We start from the raw sequence: 10,133 nt of genomic DNA, 5'->3' as shown, positions 1-10,133 counted from the left end.
CAAAACATTAACTTAAGTGAAAAGAAATCAATCTCAAAAATTACATCTCATAGGATTTAATTTACATAACATTCTTGAAATTATAAAAATATAGTTATGGAGACCAGGTCAGTGGAGGAGAGGGGCTAGGGGTAGGAGAGGATGTTATTATTAGTATCATAGCACAGCATGGGAAAGATTTTTCAGGAGTGGTGATAGAAAAGTTGTGTGCTGAATGTGATTGCTGTTTCACAAATCTGTAAATATGACAAAATTTTATAAAATTATGTACAACAAATTATGCATATTAAAGAGCTTTCTTGGTGGCTCAGATGGTAAAGAATTGGCCTGCAATGCAGGAGACCTGGGTTCGATCCCTGGCTCAGGAAGACCGCCTGGAAAAGGAAATGGCAGCCCACCCCAGTATTCTTGCCTGGAGAATTCCATGGACAGAGGAGCCTGGTGGGCTACAGTTCATGGGATCACAAAGAGTGACAGGACTGAGCAACTAACACTGTCTTTATGCATATTAAAATGGATGTGATCCAAAAAATCTGTGTAGTTTTGTTAATGGTATTGTACCAAGGTCAATTTTCTGGCTTTGATAACTGTACTCTAGTTACATAAGACATTATTGCTGGGAACCTAGATGAAGAGTCCAGGAAAACTTTATTAACATTATTTTTTAAGATCTCTCAAGATACCTTACAGTTCTGTGTTGGGGGCCAGAGTGAGGTACTCTGCCCGTGGCAAAGGTCATGAGGAAGGAGGCTCAACATACACAAAGGTGGGATCGAGGATGGAAATCCTCGAGCATCTACCCCCATAACCAGAGCCTGCCTACTTTACTACTTTGTGCTCTCACCTACACCTCTGACTTTATGGGGGGCTGTCCCCCACCACCTCTTTCGGAGAAGAAGTTAACTTAGAACTCCAGTTAATAAAAACTCCTGGGTGTGACAAGAGTGTTTTAACCTACAAACTCCTCTGAAGGTTTTCTGGCCTGCCTGACAGGCTTGTCCGGCCACAGGTGATTGCTCACAGCCTCCCAACCGTGAGAGGCATGAGATGCTTTAAACCTTCTAAAAACAGGTTCCTTAGAGAAGTTAGAAAACTATTAGTATAAGTATAATGGGCTGATTAGAAATTGTATTGGTGAAGGGATTTTCATTTGTTGAGCCAATGTTTGTTGCTAAGACTCCACATCCCCTGCCCTTACACACATTAATGAATATATAGAAGAAATAAGTATTAACCTTTGATATTAATCACATTAGACCTTAGGCTAAGTAAATTCTTTCCTTAACTAAAACCCACTATACCCTCACCCTATAGGAATGTAACTTTATTTGGGTGGTGTCTGTTTTAAGAATAATCACCCCTGGAGAAATAAGTGTCCTGGTTGACTGACTGTTGTCACAAGGAGAGGGTCATAAATTGTCAGCAGGCCCCCCTGGCCAGAAGATGATGTAACACCCCTAAGATCTCTGTATACATTTGTATGAAGCACCTGACTTTGATAAAAGTCAGGACTGCTGACCCCGCGTGACTTTTGCATAACATCTCAGTGTATAAAAGTAGACCATGAAAAATAAAGAATTGGGATCAGTTTCTCGAAATACTGGTCTCCCCATGTCGCCCTCTCTCTCACTCTGGTTGAATCTCCATCTGGAGCGCTGAACCCGCCATGCTTACTAATTATGCCTGGGCTTCTAAGATCCAACCCGGGAGGCTTCAGTGTCTCCTCTCCTTCAGGAGAACGGAAGGACGCCTGCGGCCTACGTAAGTGGTGCAAACTTCTTGTCTTGAAGTTTTATTGGTCTCCCGCGTAAACCAAGCTACTCAGCCTCTTTTCTCCACTGAATTTTCCTACTGAGCTATCCTCATCCTATTACTCTTTATATCTTTGATAAAATATTTAAATAAATAGGTCACCGACGCCGTCCCCGCTTCGAATACCCTGGATCAGCCGGGGCTGGTCCCCGGCAGTTCTGTTTTGCTAAGCAGGTTCCCAGCAAGAACCAACATGTTCCTGGTGTGCTTTTTAATTTCTTAGTAACTTACTTTAAATCCCTAGTAACTAAAAATATACATTAAACAGGATAGTTTTTCTTTTTTAAAATTTAATATAAATTTAATTATTTTAATTGGAGGCTAATTACTTTAGTTTTTCATTTTAAGATTTCAACTGACAAAATGGTCTTTGATTCAACATTTTGAATCTTTGATTTGGCAAAACTGAGATTTCTTGTTTTACTCTTGAGAGCTTTGCAACTCCACAGACAAGATATTGTGAGCTAACTAATTTTTCCGGCCTCCTCTCTCCATTTATGAACATGTTTATGATTTTTCCAGGCAGAAGCAACTGAGATGTGTCTTTTTACACATGGTCAGAGCAAAAGTCAGCAGAAAAGACAATGCTTAAATGTAGTACCCCAAAAATGCATCACTGGGGGAAGGAAAATGATGCAGTAAGAAACACAGGAGAGCAAGGTACATAAAGAATTTATGCAAAATGCTTCACAATTTTATTTTTTAAAGCTCAAAATTTAGTTTGGCTAGACTATATTGTTCATGCTAATACCATAGTCCTGTTGTGAAAAAAAAGTGACTTTAAAAACTATGCTCTCAGTATTAGTCTTGCACCTTTCTCTCTCTTTTTTTCTTCTCTTCCTTAAGAATATTTTCAACAGTTTTGGGTTCATAACAAAATTGAGAGTGGGATACAGAGATTTCCCACAAATCCCCTGCCCTTCATGTGTACAGCCTTTCCCATCATCCCTGTCACTCCCCAGAGTGGTAATTTGCTACAACTGATGAAACTTAATTGAAATTCAGTCATCTGAAGTGCAGAGTTTACATTACGGTTCACTCTTGATATTGTCCATTCAGTGAGTTTGGACAATATAGTGACATGTATCCATAAATATAATATCATAGAGAGTATTCTCACTGTCCTGGAAATCCTCTGTGCTCCACGTATTTGACACTTCCCCTTTCCCCCAACTTCTGGCTTTCTTCATTTTTAATTTTACCTTGTCTAAAATGGCATATACTTGGAATCATATAGTATTTAGCTTTTTCAGATTGTCACTTTCCACTTAGATATATGCATTTATACCTCTTCCACATGTTTTTTCAAGATTTGATAGTTCATTTGTTTTTAGTGCTAGATAATATTCCATTGTCTGAAGTAATAGATATTTATGCATTTACCTACCAATGAAAGGACATCTTAGTTGCTTCCAGGTTTTTGCAATTATAAATAAAGTTGCTATGCCATCTTTGTGAAGGTGGATGTGTGAACATGAATTTTCAATTCCTTTCTATAAATACCAAGAGGCACGAGGTGATGATACGAGAGTTCGGATTGCTTTACGTCCTTATGAGCGTTTACTGTTGTCAGGATTCCAGACTTGTCTATTCTGTTTGTAGTGGGATCACAATGTTGTCTTAAGTTTCACTTATCTGATTGCATCTCTTAAATTGGTTTTCTGGATCATATATTGTGTTTTTATCTTTAAGACAAGATGTATAAATGCAAGAGACTATTAAGATAATGGATAAATAATAACAATTAATTCTATATTTCAAAAAATGTTCAAAGACCTTTTCATGAGTCATATCATGCCATAAATAGTAAAATTTACACCTCTGATTAAACATAAAATGATCCCCCCACTAAAAAGCCCTGCTACTGCTAAGTCACTTCAGTCATGTCCAACTCTGTGCGACCCCATAGACAGGAGCCCACCAGGCTCCCCTGTCCCTGGGATTCTCCAGGCAAGAACGCTGGAGTGGGTTGCCATTTCCTTCTCCAATGCATGAAAGTGAAAAGTGAAACTGAAGTCACTCAGTCGTGTCCGACTCCTTGCAACCCCATGGATTACAGCCCACCAGGCTCCTCTGCCCATGGGATTTTCCAGGCAAGAGTACTGGAGTGGGGTGCCATTGCCTTCTCCCTAAAAAGCCCTAAGTTCCTATATTAAACCCACAACTGGCAAGCATGTAAGTGAAGTAAGTGTATGTGATACACATACATGCCATCTGTCAAGAGTTGCAATGGTAATCTCCATTGCCTCCATCATTTATTTTTCTAGATTGCAGGAATATGAAGGTTTACATATTAAGGATGGTGGGGAAACACGGGAGGTTGTGATTATCAGGACACTCTTGAGCTTCCATAATACTCCAGGTTTGCTTACCAGTTTTTGAACTTATAATTTTTTTTTTGAAAATAAATATTTTTATTTTATGTTTTTAATATAAATTTATTTAATTGGAGGCTAATTAGTTTACAATATTGTATTGGTTTTGCCATACATCGACATGAATCCACCATGGGTGAATTTATAATTTTTAATTTATGATTCTGATAGTTCTTCAATGCTTTGTGTAGGCTTTCTCTAGTTGCAACAAATGGGAGCTACTCTTCACTGTGGTGCACTGGCTTGTCACTGTGGTGGCTTCTCTTGTTGCAGAGCACAGGAAGGCACATGTGCTTCAGTAGCTGCAGCACGTAGGGTCAGTAATTGTCACACAGAGGCCTATTTTCTCAGCAGTGTGTGGAATCTTCCTGGGTCAGGAATTGAACCTGTATCCCATGTTTTGGCAGGCAGATTCTTATTCACCTTTCCACCACGGACATCCCATGACTTGAATTATTGATGCAATAAAAATAAATCTTCATTAAGTCTCCAATAAACTAGATTTCTTTTTCCTTTCATACCAGATTTCTTGAGTTCAGTTAGCTTACATTACCCTGGGCAGAACTTACACTAGAAACCAACACAAAAGTCTCCCAGAAAGCCTTGGCTGTTGTTCTTCCTAAATGGTACCTCTATGCTTTGCCTTTTCTCTGCTCTCATTTCTGATTTATTTTCACTCTTTGATCAGCCTACCAATCATGTTATTCTCAAGCAAACTTTATCAAAGTAGTGTAAAAGGTTAGCTAGAGGCAATAGACAGTACTGAAATAGCTGCTAAAGGAAAATGAAAGACTTACATACTCTGATTTGTGAATGAGATGATACTCCTTCAATATAAAAATATTCCTCATATTATAGCATATAACATAGCTCTACAGGATGATGTATAATATAGTAAGACATAATACAACATGGAGAATAAGTTGCTATTATGCAGTAAGATTGCAGAGATGCACACTTTGATCTGGAAGTTAAAATTCTACAAATATATTTTATATACATATAAGAACTTTAGCACAGATAAATGTACAGGGTATGCATAATCCAAAATTGCTTATTTGGGCAAAAAATTAAAATATAAATGAAAAAAATGGAAAACAAACTAAATTTTGTACATAGCCATAAAAGACTAATGGGATGATTGAGTAAACAAATTATGGCACATCTTTATGAGGAGATTACTATGCAAACATCTGAGGTAAATCAATAATGTTAACATGTGTAAGGGACAACACAACAATGAGAAGAGTTAATGCCTACACAGGGATAAAGAGGACCATGGTGTAGAGGACAAAGGTGATAGTGTTCTGATTATGTTACTTAATATTCAGTACCTATATAACCTTTCACCACTTACACTACCTACTGCATTCCTAGTGTACTCATATATGCAGTGGGTATAACACATACCTGCATTTTTAATGAGCGACAATGTTCTAATCAAATTAAAGAAGGCTAATTTCGATTTGTGCTAATATGAGGACATGGTATATCGAGTGGAAATAGAACAATTATCGTTGTGTGCTCTCTACATAAGTTTACATGTGAAAACATACAAAGAAATAAATGCATGCATATGTATTTTATAGGCATAGGTCTGAAAGAAAAGAGACATAAAAATATGGATGTTGGTGGTTAGAAATTGGAGGAGTCATAAGGTAGATGAATGTCCTTCATTATGTAACTTTTGCCCAGGTATAATTTGAACTTTTATCAACAAAAGTTCTTTCTTCAAAAATTAGAAAGTTAACACAGCAAAATAATTATGTATACAGTTATGAATATTCCATATAGGAAAAGTATAAAGCTATCAAAATAAGAGTTGAACCAGCTCTCCTATTAGGAATTTCATGTTACTGGGTTTTCCCCTGCTTTTCCTTTATCTTTTTACATGTCATTCTGTAATAATTTTTAGACTACAGGAGACCAAAGAGGTAAATTCTGAGTAATTTACAATGCACAGGAAGGAAAAGAGACCTACTCTTCTGTGTGGTGCACTGTAGAAGTGATTTCTGAAACTGAGACGCAAAAGCTTAAGCCAGGATATATCACAGATGGAACAAGGTTGGGGTGTATGTGCAACAAAATTCCCCTACCAAGGATGAACTTGTGCCATTAGCAGTGAAAACGTGGAGTCCTAACCACTGGACCGTCATTAAATTCTCCAAATTCTTAAACTGAGTAAGTCCAAGATGAGATTAAAGGGTGTTGTGTAAGAGGAGTTGTATATGGAAGAGGTTCAAATGGAAAGTCCAAGAGCTGTTTTGAAATTAATACAACAAAATGCAAATTGTTATATGTGTGTATGTTTAGTCACTCAGTTGTGTCCGACTCTTTTTGACTCCATGGCCTGTAGCCCACCATGCTCCCCTGTCCATGGAATTTTCCAGAAAAGAATACTGGACCCTGCTGTCATTTCCTCCTCCAGGGGATCTTTCCACCCCAGGGATCTAGCTCCTGTCTCTTGTATCTCCTTCATTGGCAAGCTGTGCATCATTAAATTATTAAAATTTAAATTTAAAAGGCTGGGAATAAAACCACAAAAGTTTAAAATTGGAAGCAAAACAAAGTTTGCAATAATCACAGAATTCTTAAGATGTGTGAAACTGTAAAATACAAGCCTCCTAGCTTCCCAAAGCCCCCACCTCCAACCTCCAGAGCTATTGGGGTGGATGAAAAAGTCTGCAAAACACTAAAATAAGTAATCAGTATCAAAATCTAAATTTTTGAAGAAATCCTGATTACTTAAACTAAAGTAAAATAGAAAGCACTAACATTTAAAAGGAATATCATAAATATTTACCGACTTCATATAAATATAAAAAGCGATGGATATTAAAAGCACAATTTTACATTTTCCTGAAAAAGCCAGATCCTGTATATGCTGAAAATCAGGTATCAAAATCTAGGGATCCAAACTCCCCAGAAGAAACCACCTGCCCGGCTAATTGCCATATCTACTAGCACGTATGGTACTTGGGCTCCGCGGCGCAAAAGACCCATGGGAAATTCGAAGCGAGCGCCTAAAGCGTGGACGGATCGGCAGAGGGCCAAGTGACGGATGCCAGCAGCAGACAAAACACTTCACTTAGTCTCATCTGTCACTACAGAACAGACGCAATTAGAATTAGCCCTTGAGGGTCGCCATCGTCCGGGTCAGTCACGTGACCGCCCCGCTACGATCAGCAGGACGCCTTCCTGATCCAAGCTCTTTGGTGGCCGTGCTTTGCCAGGCTCGCTGACAGTGGGTGTCCCGGCCGGGAGGGGGCCAGTGTCCAGAGACCCGGAGGGTCGTGTAGTGTTCACTTTGCACTCCTCATAAGTAAGGGGAAAAGTTTCCGCGATGCTCTTTTTCCGGAAGGCCCCCACTTTGAATTCCCGCATCCTCGCTGTCTTTCAGCAGTGTTGGAGAAGACTCTTGAGAGTCCCTTGGACTGCAAGAAGAGCCAACCAGTCCATTCTGAAGAAGATCAGCCCTGGGGTTTCTTTGGAAGGAATGATGCTAAAGCTGAAACTCCAGTACTTTGGCCACTTCATGCGAAGAGTTGACTCATTGGAAAAGACTCTGATGCTGGGAGGGATTGGGGGCAGGAGGAGAAGGGGACGACAGAGGATGAGATGGCTGGATGGCTTCACTGACTCGATGGACGTGAGTCTCAGTGAACTCCGGGAGTTGGTGATGGACAGGGAGGCCTGGCGTGCTGGGATTCATGGGGTCGCAAAGAGTCGGACACGACTGAGCGACTGATCTGATCTGATCTGATACAACAAGTGTGTCTGCGTGCGTGCTCAGTCGTGTCCAACTCTTAACGACCCCATTGACTGTAGCCCGCCAGGCTCCATACAACAAGTGTGAAATATCGTAAAATAAACTCCCTTTACCATTGCTTACATTACAATGCACTTCAGGTCGTTTTGTAAAGAAAATTTTACAGCTGATAGATTGTGTAGCTGCATTCTATAGGCTGACTGAAAAGTTGAATTTAAAATGTTGAGAGAACAGGTTACAAAGTAGCACATGCCTTAAGATATTTAGGCAAATGTACAGAATCAACAAAAGCACAGTAAAAAATACTCTAAAATGTTAAAACAAAACCAAAAAACACTTTCACACTTTTCAGGGTATTCTGGTTCCCATCTTTCACTGAATATATTTTTTTATATATAACTTGGCTTAATAAAAATGAAGTTTAAATATATATTTGTACTGAAGTATATTTGATTTACAATGTGGTGTTATTTTCAGACATAAAGCAATTCAGTTATACACATAATTTTCCATTATAGGTTATTACAAGATGTCCTTGTTGTTTATCAGTTATGTGTTGTTCATCTAAAAATGATCTTTTATTTAAAAGCGACAAACTTACAGTCCATAGATAATTCAAAGATTTTAGGATTCATTTATTAAATATCATTAGATTCTTTGGCAGTACATATAAATAATCCAAAAGTGTCATAAATGTGTTTTTGAAAGAAAAAAAAATAGTAAAATGTTTTGCTAATATAGATGTTCACATTAAATTGAAGGATAATCAGAAAAGGTTTACATTTTTCTTTAACAACTAGTAATAATATTTATATATAATATAGTAAGATTACAAATAGACAAACATTTGGAAAATATTTGCTACATGTTAGGGTAGTATTCAATGTAATACTCAGATCACAGATTGGCCTAAAATTAATAAGAGGAAACAAAAACAACTTTAAACATATACTAAGTCATATAAACAGGTTGTTTTTAGAACAGAAGACAAATAAAATAAATAAACAGTACAAAATTGTATCCTCCTGCAAAACTAAAGCAACCTAACAATAGGAGCCATGTTAACTTGATTGGAGAAAAAAAATGAAGTATTAATATTCACGTTTGAGAACTGCTTATTTGATATTTACACATCTTAAGACAGCTTTTTTTGACCTGTTTCTTCTATTAATGTATTTACCAAAAGTGAAATTTATTGGGGCATAGACAAATTAAATATGAATAGATATAGGTAGGGCTTCTATTTATCACTCAGTGGTAAATAATCCACTGGTTTGGGAAGATCCCCTGGAGAAGGAAATGGCAACCCACTCCAGTATTCTTGCCTGATAAATCCCATGGACAGAGGAGCCTGGCAGGTTACAGTCCTTTCGGTCACAAAAGAGTTGGACACGACTTAGAGACTAAAGAACAACAAGATATAGATAAAAAAATATAATATGTTGTAAATTTCCCCACAAATCTGAATGTGTACACAAGTTTAAAATGTAGTATGGAATGAAATAGAGAAATACTGTGTTTAATTAAAGTTTTTTTTTTTTTTTTTAACTTGTAAGCATCTGTAATTTTTTATGTTTATGTTGACCATCTATTTTATAATTTTAAAGGTATTCTACTACTCTCTTCATTGAAGTTCTTTACCAGTGGTTCCTTGGACTCTGCTCTTTCCAGGACTCTGATCTCTCTCTTCAGAATAATCATTAACATCTTCAGCCGCTGCTGGGAGCCTGGGTTCTTAGCAATTTAATTTTATCCTGTTCTCCGTACTTCCATTTCTGGATGACAGATGGCGCTACAACGTGGATCGCTGATAATTGTTAACACTGACACCCCACACATGAATGAGTTGAATTTTAAAGAGGACCATGGAGTTGTTCTTGGGGCTCACAAATTTCCTTTGAGGATGGGATACTGAGGTAAATTTTCAGTTAGATTTCAAAGGTTTTAACAAAAGAATAGTATAGGGCAATCTCTCTGTGTTGAGAAAATGTCACAAAGCAGTCTCCAAAGAGTTTTCTCCTTATAATCCAATTTTTTCCCCCTCTCTGGGCTCAGCATTTCTCAAGAACTCCAAAGACCCAAGAACATAAAGAGTGAGTCTCTGGGAAAAAGTTTTTTTGGCACATCTTGGTCAGAATGTGCAGGAAATTGTCACACAAAGCATTAGAAAATGTACT

Source organism: Bos indicus, chromosome 21 (assembly GCF_029378745.1).
Source record: "Bos indicus isolate NIAB-ARS_2022 breed Sahiwal x Tharparkar chromosome 21, NIAB-ARS_B.indTharparkar_mat_pri_1.0, whole genome shotgun sequence".
Taxonomy (NCBI): Eukaryota; Metazoa; Chordata; class Mammalia; order Artiodactyla; family Bovidae; genus Bos; species Bos indicus.
This window is presented reverse-complemented; position numbering follows the sequence as displayed.